General features: G+C 41.3%; 1 long non-coding RNA gene and 2 other non-coding genes across 3 annotated transcripts; all 3 read left to right on the top strand.

Moving 5' to 3' along the window:
- The first annotated feature begins 3,744 nt into the window (after positions 1-3,744).
- Positions 3,745-10,413, top strand: LOC116224172. The gene is made up of 4 exons (XR_004165481.2): positions 3,745-4,004; positions 9,098-9,134; positions 9,748-10,014; positions 10,252-10,413. It is a non-coding gene; the product is annotated as an uncharacterized LOC116224172 (long non-coding RNA).
- Positions 6,144-6,334, top strand: LOC116224228. The gene has a single exon (XR_004165502.1). It is a non-coding gene; the product is annotated as a U2 spliceosomal RNA (small nuclear RNA).
- On the top strand, positions 7,733-7,896 carry LOC116224222. The gene has a single exon (XR_004165497.1). It is a non-coding gene; the product is annotated as a U1 spliceosomal RNA (small nuclear RNA).
- Positions 10,414-12,732: the final 2,319 nt, after the last annotated feature.

Genomic DNA, 12,732 nt, shown 5'->3' with positions numbered 1-12,732 from the left:
AGACACACACACACAAAGGAAGCTGAATGACTTGACTTGAATGAGGTGTGAAAGGTACCAGTATGACGGTGCCGTTACGGAAGGCCTACACTGCCCTCTGCTGGAGCTTAGAAACATTGGTGGTAACTGACAGGGTTTTTAAGCTTACTTGGGAAATGATCATATCAGGGCCACATCAGATTAGATTAGATTAGATTCAACTTTATTGTCATTGCACAGAGTACAAGTACTGAGGCAACGAAATGCAGTTAGCATCTAACCAGAAGTGCAAAACAGAAGAGTGCAGAGTATGTGCATAATGGTAATATAAATATAAGATATAAGTGGTATGAGCAGTAAGAACATGAGCAGCAATAATGGTGATTAGTGCAGATGTGATAGGCCAGGGTAGAGGGGGGAATATAGTCACTGTAGGAAGGAGTGTGAGGGGGTAGCCAGGAGGGGCTATCACCGTGGTGCAGAGTTCAACAGGGTGACAGCTGCAGGGAAGAAGCTGTTCCTGAGCCTGCTGGTCCGGGAACGGAGGGACCTGTAGCGCCTCCCTGAGGGGGGGAGGGCAAACAGTCTGTGGTTGGGATGGGAGCTGTCCTTCTCGATGCTGCGCGCCTTCCGCAGACATCTTTTGTGCTGGACAGCCTCGATGGTGGGGAGTGGGGAACCAGTGATGCGTTGGGCAGTTTTCACTACCCTCTGGAGTGTTTGAAGGTCCGCAACAGAGTAGCTGGCATACCAGACTGAGATGCAGTTGGTGAGGATGCTCTCAATGGTGCAGCGGTAGAAGTTCACCAGAATCTTTACTAAATGAGCATAAATTATTACTTAAATTAAATTAGAGCTTACATCATTATGACATCAGCTGCATTTTGTACAGTGAAATAATTACAGATCATGAATGGGCCCTTTGGGAACCACTGCTCAAATGCTATTAAATGCTATAAACTGTTGAAGTTTTAAACATGTTTAAAATGTTTGCTTAGAGAGTTTGAGGCTGTATACAAACATGGATCTACACATTTTTCCTTATACTGTAAGGTTCAACCTTCCAGGTCCAAGTGAAATGCTGTTGCACAGTATAATTAGCTATCTGGTCTCTTTGGCACCAAACAGAAGGGTTTTGACAGCTAAACAAAGTGTAAGAATAGGAGTATGCTGAGAATTGGGTATGGCTCATATTAAACTTAAGATTCTTTTTTCTCTCGTAATGGTTGTCTACCTGTGGCATATGGTATAAGTGCTTTGGGAAAATAACTACAAGAATGACCTCAAACATATTTGATCATGTTCTGCTGTGCTTTAAACTGTAACTTGTAGGCCAAAATGTTCTGATGCTTTTTCATTTTCAAATAAATTTCCTTGAGAATGTATTGTGAATACAGCTTTATTAACTCTAAAATATGGCCTAGTACAAACAAACGTTTTTTTTTTTGACAGTGTGAGGGTTGTATATTAAGTCTCACAATTTAAGTGAGGAACAGAACACCAAAAAAATCATATGAGAGAAATGACAAAAAAAAAAACATTATTCGCTGCTTTGATTACCGTTGGCACTTCAGGCCTAAATACAGGAAGCCTACACATAGGCCCAATCCTCTGTGTATAGATAATTAGGCACATCATATGATAAAAGATAACACAATTGTGTATGAACAGGATAATAAACTCAGAAGTAAAGACATATATGGGCAAGATACATTTTCAAGGACTTGGGGATCCGTAGGCTACTTCTAAAAACCTCTGTATTCCCATTAGGGCAAATTATTTGCCTCGAAACTTCGTTTAATTAATATCACCGAAGACCCTCTATTAAAGGGTCTCTGCTATCATATCACTCGCGTTATGCGGCCTGCTCAGCTCCGGTATCATTGTTTCACGCAGAATGTTAAAATTGACACACTTGCCTGGCAAAGCTTTCTCAAAAACGTATCCACTGCTAACATTAATCCCTGGCAATTTAAAGAATTTGCAAAGAAAAGTATTTGCCTCGTATTTGTGGCACTTTAGGGGTCCTTGATATACAAGAGTTGATCCGCTGTGCTAAATAATATTTGAACATGCCAATTGCAGTGCAGTTTTTTTTAAAGTGTATTCACCTTGAACTAAAACTAAAACTGACATAAACAAATAGTGAAAGCTGGTTAACACAATGAAACAAATGGCACTAACACAATAGACAGGGTCTGGAGGAGTTTACCTTCTATATTAACAGAAGCCGCGGCTTTGGCTAACGATTCCAAGGAATTGATCCAATGGGAACCGGTTCTCAACAAGAACCGGTTCTCGATTCCTATCCCCTCCAGTGGCGATTTTAGCCTGAAATTTCTGGTGGGGCAATTTTGTATGACGTCATGTCACCATCTCAAAAATAGAGGTAGCTGATTATTATAAGTAGTAGGCCTATATAGACCAGTAAGATATGATATGGGCTGCATTTTGAGTGCCAGCAGGGAGCAGAAATCCTATTTCAAATACATTTCACATGCTTCAGCGCGACACAAAGATTTTGCCTATAATACAGCATTAAAGTAAAATGATTGCAACAAAGTAAAAAGATTAGACAGACACATAGCTCAAATAACTTGCATAATTTAAAAAGCGTGTGGCATACAATATGAAGCAAAGGGCACAACTGAAACAAATAACAGCAACAAAACATGCTGCTAAATGAACGAAACGTTGTTCTTGCAGATTGCATTGATACATCCATCAGCTCCAAAAAAAAAAAAGTTTGACTCACATCGTAGTGCCTTTGCAGCCTGGTGTCGCCCTCGCACATCGTCTCAAAGTTCGCACTTCCCACAGAGCTTTATGCACGATATCAGCCTCCCCAGTACATAACGATTCTCCTCCGTCTGTTTGTTGTGCTTTAAAATGTTCCACTGATTCCACTATCTAGCTGTGCCATGATTTTTACCTGTCCCAATAGTCCCAATTGCAGGGCGCAATTGATTATGGGGTTTACAGCTTTCGTGTTACACTGTTCTTTCTGCCAGATGCTTCAGGTCTTTGAATCCATCTGTTGTCCGAACTGAGTCTGCATTAGTACCAATTCCAAAAAGAAGGCATGGGAAACAGAACAGTGCTCGTTTTGATGTCATAGCCATGTCTTTCTGTCATACCATTCCGTCTTGAAAGTTCGAGTCGCTTTCTGACCAGGCTGCAGCAGGATCAAGTCGTCTGGTCTGTGTGGTCCCAAACGTTTGATTTCTAATGTTTCTTCCAGCGGCAATGTACTAAATTGCACCCTCAACAAATAATCTACGTTATTCATTGTATGAATTAAAAAACACTTCCAAAATAGTCGAAATCTAGTGATAGCTAACTAGCAGTGCCGTTACTGGCATTGATCTGACTGACTGTATGTTTTTTTTTTTTTTTGTCACGGCGTACAGGTCTCGCGGTTTTCGCATTATTCCAGTCTAGTTGCCAGGCAGATTTCGGGGGGCACATCTGAAAGTGCCCCACCGATCAATGTTAACTGTGTGGTTCACGCTCATTGGTGTTTCCATGGTAAAGGTGGGGCAGGGTTGGCCGTTGCCCCACCGGAAAGGGAGGGACAGCGGAGAGCAGCATTTCACAGAGCAAACACACATACAGAAAAACACACGAATCAAATTACTCCAAAACAAGACTATAACGCTTGTGAGTCACGTTTATTCACACACATATTCACGCTACTTTGCATAAAAAAAAAAATATATATTTTGCCGCGAAGTACGAATGTATTGAGCTTTCTGCACAACAGCGTCATCTGGATCTGGTGGGGCCTGCCCCTAATGTAGAAACGCCACTGCCTAACTGACCTTCACAGTTGGTCGAAGTGAAATGTGACGAACTCTTCTTAATAGAGGAACAGACTAAAGTCTTCGTTACAACACTTGTTACATCAACCGATGGAATTTAGCTTGCAATAATTTTCATCGCAGAAGGCTGACCTGAAGCTTCGTTTAACCGTAAGCGCACCCGGGAATTGTTGGCTGGAATGGAGGAACGTAAAAAAAAAAGCGGTAAGTAACAACTAGAGGCTTTTCAGCATTGTTACATCTCACTGTGGCGATATAGTTTGGGTGACACACAGCAGTTTTAGCTTCAATTTTCGACGAGGTTTGTTGGGTTCCGCCAAATTGACTGAATATGTTAGCAAAATATAACTTTAGCTAAAGGCGTTGTGCTTCTCGACTTGGGAAAGGCAAGATGTCTTCGGCTAATTGCACGTGTCGGTCCACCCGTAGGCTACCGAGGATGTCATGGTAGGTGAAATGTTTAGGGAGTTTTTTTTTAACCATAGTTTATTTGCCTAGTATTTCTGCTAAATGACTGTAAGGTACGGTCAGGTCAACCATCCTACACTAGGCTTATATTCATGCATGGTTTGTTGAAACTGGTCATTCTTGTCATTGTAGGCTAGCTTAGGCCGATTTATTTCGATACATGTGGCCTAGCAGGGCAGCCTACTCCGCTGTTCCCGCTTTATTCACTTGAACTCTATTTCTTTAGGCTACATAGTTGCAAGTTGTTGACTAATTATTGTGACTTTTTTTTAAAAGAAAATAGATTGAATTTGGTTGTAGTAATGTTTGGAATTTGTGTCGGCTAACAGAGATTGCAGGTCTATGTCGCCTTGTCAAATTAAGTTCGCCATAAGCAAGTCACTTTGAACAGCCTTTTCCAACTCTCCCTTTTGGTCAAAGAGCCTTAAAACAGCAAATATTAGATGTTCTGTGTATTGAAACTGATTGGTTGTACGGAGGGGATTACACAGTGGGTTGCGTAATTGAAACGAATTATGAAATGTTTGTGAAAATGTTCTCTTAATCGGGTGAGGTAAGCAGTGCAATTTAGTTTTGTGTCTTACCAAGTTTTAATGGCAAGTTTTGTATGTTGAGTGACTGGTGCAAATCACTTTAATCTCAGGCGTGTAAAATAGCCTACAGTATTGGTACGGTGCATTCATCGTTTGGCTGTTTTAGATTGCCTAGTAATGTAGGCAGGTAATTTTCGAAATAGTCAGCTCACATTGACTTGCCTTAAATGATTATTGTGTCTGTCTGGCCACTTCATATTGGGATGAAGTGTTTGAGAGTCATGGCCCACTCCTGTCTCTTAATTTTGTGTGTGTGTGTGTAGGAGTTGAGTTCAGCGCTTAATACGTTCCCCTACCCAGGAGTCGGTGTGATAAGTATGACCGTGAAATCCACGACGGCCATTTTGGACGGACTTGAATTGCGACCAAAATTATAAGGCGCGGGTTTTGGGGTGACAAGTTTGCAAGCTATCAGTGTTTACTGTAGTTATCGGTGCAGTCAGTTAGTAAGTGTTCGACAAACTACGGGAGGTTAATCAGAAATAACTCAAATGTGTTCATTAAATAAAGTTAATTGAAGTAGGGCTGTCTGTTGTTTGCCTTTAATGTGTGGTGAACATCACACTGCCATGGCTTGTTTTGTCACCTCACGTCAATCGCAAAACTTAACTTTTCCTCTCTACGTCAAAATATCAGTGAGTAGGAGTTCGCATCTTTTGACAGATTTGTATACTTTTAGAAAAATAGTCAGTTTTGTATTTCTCAACGCAGGATATAAATGCCCTGAATTCTTCAATTGGAAATACTGAGAAACGAGGATTTGAAGGTGTTTTGGTAGTCAAAATGCTTCAAAATGAGTTGACCATGGGGCTAGACACCTTTTTTGTTTTTGGTTACTTTTAGGCCTAATGACATGCTGTGTCAATGTTCTGCCACTTGGTGGAGTAAAGCATTACGTTTAACACGTGACATTTAAAACAATTTAGCCTTTTCTTGCGTGTTCTTGCGTGTGTTTACGCTGCTGTGTTTTGTAGCCTAGTATACCATTTAAAATAATTGAAAGGAAGATGTGTGTAAATTAAGATGCTTGGTGTTTTCCAAATTCTCGAATATGATTGGTTGATCCGATGATTTATGGTAATAACTTCCACTACAGACGTGATCAACACAAAAATGGTCCTGGTGTGTTTATCATTTGGCGGTGACATTGCTAAACATGATAATACACATTAGAAAGCATGTACGTTGTGCGCTACCGTGAAATGTCGGTATGTTTCATGCCACCCATCCTCGTGAAATTCGCGGCGTAGAACCATATACCTTGCCTGGACTGTTCTTCGGTATCGCTTCTCGGCCTTTTGGCTAAGATCAAGTGTAGTATCTGTTCTTATCAGTTTAATATCTGATACGTCCCCTACCCGGGGACCATATATTAAATTGATTTTTGGAACTGGGAGATGGAATAGGGGCTTGCTCCGTCCACTCCACGCATCGACCTGGTATTGCAGTACCTCCAGGAACGGTGCACTTCCCACCCGGGAAGAACATACTTGTGAATGACAATGGCGAAGTAGCACAGTAATTTAATTGGCGTTAAGTGAGCTATGCTGGTTGATGCAGTATTCAGCGTTGCCAGTGTTATGAAGAGACATCACTTCGTTAAATTATTTCTGAATGTAAACGAGAAGACGAAGGTTTATGGATAATCTATATTTATCTATAACGGGGAGAAATTGTTGTCAAAATAAGTTACTTTGAAAGGTCAGGAATGAGTAGTTATTTTCCTAGGTCTTTGAATGTCTCTCCGAATTAGCTAGTGGGAGATTGATACACAGCCGGTATGTTTGTAGCCTGCGTTTTCATAGGTTAGCCGACAGTTAGGTGATTTGAGCTTGACATGCTATGTTTCAGAACCGCAACTACTTGAAGCATGGGAATATTGACGGCTTGTAGTAGAGGATCCCTTTGAAAGGTCAGGGACCACTGTCATGTTGAGTACTCATGTTCTGATGTATTTAATGACTACCGAATCAGCTATTGAGGGATTGACCAAATAGGCTGTTTTCGTGGTATGGTTTAGCCTGTAGTTGAAGTTTGGTCTCGACCCCGTCCACACTCGGAAGGGAGCACTCATTATAAGAAGCAATGTGCAAGATTTGTGCCATGGACGTATATAATGAACGATTATTTGACAAGTTATTTTTGTATGGTGCTAAGTTTCAGAACCCCGTATACTTAAAGGATGGTAAGAACGTAAAAAAAAATGGTTTGTGGAAAATTGTGCCAGTCGGAATATTATAAGGGTTGCACCGGAAACTGTTTAGGGGCTTCCGGAGTTAAACTTAAGTAATGTTTGTTACATTTCAATTATTCTCTACGAAATTATTCAAAATAAAGTGCCATTGTATAATTGCGGAAATCTGAAAGACCGCTTTACACAATTTGAACATTCCATCGGACAAATGCGCGGGACATTTGAATGTCGGTAATGACGACCAAGCTGGCTGCTATCCTGGCAGGCTTACAAATGAAAACATGAAACGCTGGCTTTGTACAAAGTTTGTGATCTGAAATTATGTCCGAGGATGAAACGTTGTTGTTGTACCATTGTCTTTTAATCCCATTTCACATTGATTGTAGCTACTGAAGGTAAATGCAGGCAAATACGTATACTTGTTTACTCGTATTGGCTATAGGGATGTTAGCATGTCCTCAGGTCTGATTCCATGATGCACCACAATGAAAAGCAAATGAGATTTATCTTTTAATAAACATCTTAACTGAACAGAATATTTGTATTCCTACATCATCATGTTAGTTATTGTCAGAAGATTACAGACCAATATTTGGTTGAAAACTCAGTCGTAGTTGTACCATTAAGGTGAAATGTATAGCATTGAATCACGTCCCATCGGTCGCCCATAACAACTCATACTTACCTGGCAAGGGAGACACCATGATCAAGAAGGTGGTTCACCCATGGCGAGGCTCAGCCATTGCACTCCGGCTGTGCTGACCTATGCGAATTCCCCAAATGTGGGAATCTCGATTGCATAATTTCTGGTAGTGGGGGACTGCGTTCGCGCTCTCCCCTGATATTGTGTTCAATAATAATGATGTGTGACTGGTGTACTGAGCTATGGGTGGATATGAGGCAAGCAGGGGATGCAAAGCAGATATGGAATAGTTTACCAGTAATGATGTTTTTTTTGTACATGACTGTAGAACTGGAAGGTTTTGTAATGTAATGCTTAATTGTGTGCAGTCTTTCTTAGTTGGCTGACCTGTGCTGGACCTCCTTATGTTTTGAGCATCCTCCTTTGGTGCTGTGGTGAATAAATATAACGGGGGGACTGTAGACAGTTAGGCGTTCTGAGAGTCTACAGTCACTTTAGGCTTTTGCGCTGCTGTAGACTCTACTTATGTGAATGAGGGGGAGACGTGCCATAGTGTATTTGATCTTGGACGTAATTGGTCAAGTCTACAGTCAGAAAATCAATAATTTGATGTCCGACTTGTTGTATCGCAGGTGGTGTTTACTGCTTTTTATTCAATACAAATATTGTAAAATATTATAAAAGTGCTAACATTATCTGGATGTGTGATCTTGCCCATTTCAGACAAAGTTTATTGTGACAATTCTTCAAGCCATTAAAGAGGACCGTCTATCTCAGTTGCATTTGTATAAGCAAATGCTGTACAATTTGTCTTGAAGTGTGAGTCTACTGATTACAATAAATTAAATATTAAAATCATACAAAAAAATCATACTTGTGTGAGTGCATTGTCCTTCTAAATGCATTCCCTTATCACTATTGGGAGGCTGATTTAAAGATGGTTTAATATTTATATTGCTATATGTGCAAAAGTATCTTATATCATTGTACTAGATAGGCACATATCCTTACAAGTACAATATACAAGTAATATGGCACTTTGTCTACTTTTCTGATTGACAAATATACTCCCTGCATTCATTTATTGACCTTGCACAATGCACTGTTACTTGTATCGTGCATGAAATGGGGAACCCCAAGAAAAAACAACACGGCACTATTTATAGACAATAATGTGTCATTGTGTGTGTGTGTGTGTGGCAGAGTACATATTAAAAATACTTTATCATGTGCACACACACACTCACTCCTCCAAGCTGTCAACACCAGAGGTGAATTGTTCGTAGCTGTCGTACACTCTGTTGTCCAGGCCTTTTGACCTCATAATAAAAATGTTTACATTACATTAATAACATTTCCCCCCCCCCATTTTTGTATTTTTTTTATGTCTGCCTTCAAGATGGTGCCCCTCTCAGGACTGGTGCGAGACCCTTGAGGTGAGCGCAACCACAGCAGTTTCAGGAGCGTGTACATCAGCCTGCTGTGCTGAGCACTGATGTCTTGTTGCTCTTGTGCGTAGCGCTTAGCTATCTGGTCTCGTTGGCACCAAACAGAAGGGTTTTGACAGCTAAACAAAGTGTAAGGATAGGAGTATGCTGAGAATTGGGTATGGCTGGGTATGGTATAGGTGCTTTAGTAAAATAACTACAAGAATGACCTCAAACATATTTCATCATGTTCTGCTGTGCTTTAAACTGTAACTTGTAGGCCAAAATGTTCTGATGCTTTTTCATTTTCAAATACATTTCCTTGAGAATGTATTGTGAATACGGCTTTATTAACTCTAAAATATGGCCTAGTACAAACAAAAGTGTTTTCTTGACAGTGTGAGGGTTGTATATTAAGTCTCACAATTTAAGTGAGGAACAGAACACCAAAAAAATCATATGAGAGAAATGACAAAAAGAAACCTCAGTAAGCAGGGAATACCAGATGTGACGTACCTAAAGTACATATGGGGAGAGAATCAAAGCATTCAAAAGAAAGAAAACAATTATTTTGGCATGTTTACATTCATAGTAATACATATTCAACTGTAATTTAACACAGGTGAAGTGAGTTTATACCCGGGGGTGGTAGCCAGATTTGTAGAGGTGTACGTTGCGTCCTGCACCCGGACACTTCTCACCTCGAGGACACTTCATGGAGTACCTCCACACCCCAAGAGGGCGCCACACAAAGGCACGACTCAGAAAAAAGAGCTGTGCTGTTGGCAGAGCACCACTCACGTAGCCAGGAGATTCTGGGGGATAAAACCACATACGGTCTGATTTCATCACCCGTCTTCTCTTGAGCTGCCCAGTGATGTCCTTGTAGGTATGTACTGGGGTGAACAGCCCTCTGTCTACGTCCTCTTTCAGCCAGGATACGTCCACAGATGGGATGCCATTGGGGTCTTCCCACAGACGCACCCAACCCTCTAGCTCCACCTGGAACACACATATAAACGCATAACGACAGTTGGTTATTATTGTGTACAAAGTTATGTTAAAACATGTAAAACAAATTGTTCTCATTTACACTGCTTGTAAATCATGTGAGGATCACTTACAGGGGAATCAGTCTGAGGTGACTCCATGGGATGGTCATGACCCCGGGATGTGGACGGGGACTCAGGCTGCGTGTGACAGACAGCAGTGACCTCAGGCTGCCTGGGCTGCACAGCGGTGGCCTCTGACTGCATGTGCTGGACAGCAGTGGCCTCGGGCCGCTTGTCCTTGGTAGGGGTGGGAATCTCTTGGCACCTCACGATTCGATTCGATTCCGATTCAGAGGTCTTCGATTCTAAACCGATTATCGATTATCAATTCTAAACCGATAAAACGGTTATCGATGCATCTCAATTTTTAAAACATTTGAGTTTGCTACTCAGAGTCTCAAATCACTTCGTACTTTGTGTTTGATAATTAAAGAAAATCAACAGATGAATTACCTTCTCTATTTTTTTATTAGAGAAAACGCTTTTCCTTGTCACAATTATGACTTTCTATGAACAATGCAATAATCGATGCAGTTTGCATTTCAACACAAAACGGGTGTAAAAAAAAAAAATTCAATTTTTTTTTTTTTTTATAAATCGATTATGAACTTTTCTGAATCGAAACGGAATCGTTCTAGAGAGAATCGAGATAAATCGAAGAATCGATTTTTTTCCCCCACCCCTAGTCCTTGGACAAGTGCTTAGACTTGTGCTTGTGCCTGATCTTGCGGCAGACAGCGGTTGCCTCGGGCTGCTTGGGCTGTACAGTGGTGGCCGTGGGCTGGACGGCAGTGGCCTCGGGCTGCTTGGACTTGTGCCTGTGCTTGGGGTGGACAGCGATGGGCTTGGGCAGGGTGGACTCATCTCTGGGCTGGGACTTCAGAGACTGACTGCTGGACTGCTTGACCGAATCTGAGAATTTACCAAAGAAAGTAGTTTGTATTTTGAATTAATAATTTAAAAAAAGTTTGATGCTTTGATAAGCTTTGTATCTCACTTACCTTCCACAGACTGGCTTGCAGCTAAGAGTTCAGTCTCATCACCTGGCCATGACAGGTCACACTTGGGGGTGCTTGCCTGGGGTCGGGGTTGCTGGACAACAAATGTAATGCAATTATCTAGATTTTGTAACATACCAGTTTTTAATTACCAAAGGCAAACAAACACATTAAGCCAAAGAGATATAAACAATCACTCATTTCAACCATGTTCATTTACTGTGCTATTCTGCTCTGATATCCTGATTCATATACACTTACTTGCTCCTTGTCAGTGATGTACTTCCTGAACCGCTTCATCTGCACACTTGTGATGTGGGTCACTGGCGTGTGCAACCACCTCCTCACAGAACTGTGTGCCCTCTGTATATTTTGACTCTGCTCAGCACTGTATAGCTCTGGCCTGTTCTACTGGCTGTACAGCTCCCACATTTCCCCAAAAGTGTGGTTTTCAAAGCCCCTCTGACCGTAAATACAGTGGTCAACATTGACCTCGAGGATAACTGAGATTTGTGGGAAGCTGTGAGCGTATTCTGTGAGGAAATCCTTCACCCACTGGTTCCTTATCTCTCCCTATCTCTCCCTTTCCCCGAGCAGTGGCCTGGCTCAGCAGCTCCAGCGGAGGCTTGGGGAACACCGTCCTCTTCTCCCGATACTGACGGGACTCTTTTGTCGCCATCAGTGCAGCCTGTTGCCGATTTTCAGGGGCATCCGGGTTGACGACGCGGATAACTGGGCTTGCCATCTTCAACACTTCAAACCACTAATACCAGTGGCGGTTCTACACAGAATTACGCCCCGGGCGTATTATTATTATTATTATTATTATTATTATTATTATTATAATATCAATATGTGAAAGACAAACTTAAATTTCTCAATTGACCTATCGCTAAGTCCCGCCCCCCTTAGTTACTGTTGCTAACTCAGACAAACTATAGGAGCTGACTAGTGTCAGAATTATATCCCAAGAGGCTCTAGGCAACTTTTAGAGACAGAAGGACCTGATTTTCGTCTAGAAGCCTTCAAAAGGGACTTCATTGTGCAATGGAGGGATGTGTACAAAATGTAAAACTAGATATGATGGATGACAAGCAAAAATTGGAGGCGAGAATTTACAGATCACAATGCAATCTCATGGTCATCACGATTGCAGATAACAACATCCCATACCAGCATTGTTCAATCACCGCAGGGAAAGAATACATTAATATACCTTCAGTTAATTTAACTCATCTGGATAGGCACTGTTAGATGTAGACCTACGTTTATTAGTTTATTAACTAGCATTACCCTGTCCCTGACAGGGCAGTGAACTAGCGTAGCTATGTCAGTTATCTGACTGTGTCAAACAACGGCCATTCTGTTAAACAATCAAAATGCTAAGTTTAATAAAGCATTAACAATCGATATGCTCAGTTTAATAATGGATTAACATGACAACGTGAACGTTTGCCGATAGCACACGCAGTCCGGTAATTAACACCGTTACGATAACTGTCTAGCTAGCTAGCGCAGCTAGTGAATAGCTAACGTTAGTTAATTTTAACCAGAGAT

Source organism: Clupea harengus, chromosome 16, assembly GCF_900700415.2.
Source record: "Clupea harengus chromosome 16, Ch_v2.0.2, whole genome shotgun sequence".
NCBI lineage: Eukaryota > Metazoa > Chordata > Actinopteri > Clupeiformes > Clupeidae > Clupea > Clupea harengus.
Note: the sequence above shows the minus strand (reverse complement) of the source record. Positions and strands in the feature narration are given on the sequence as shown.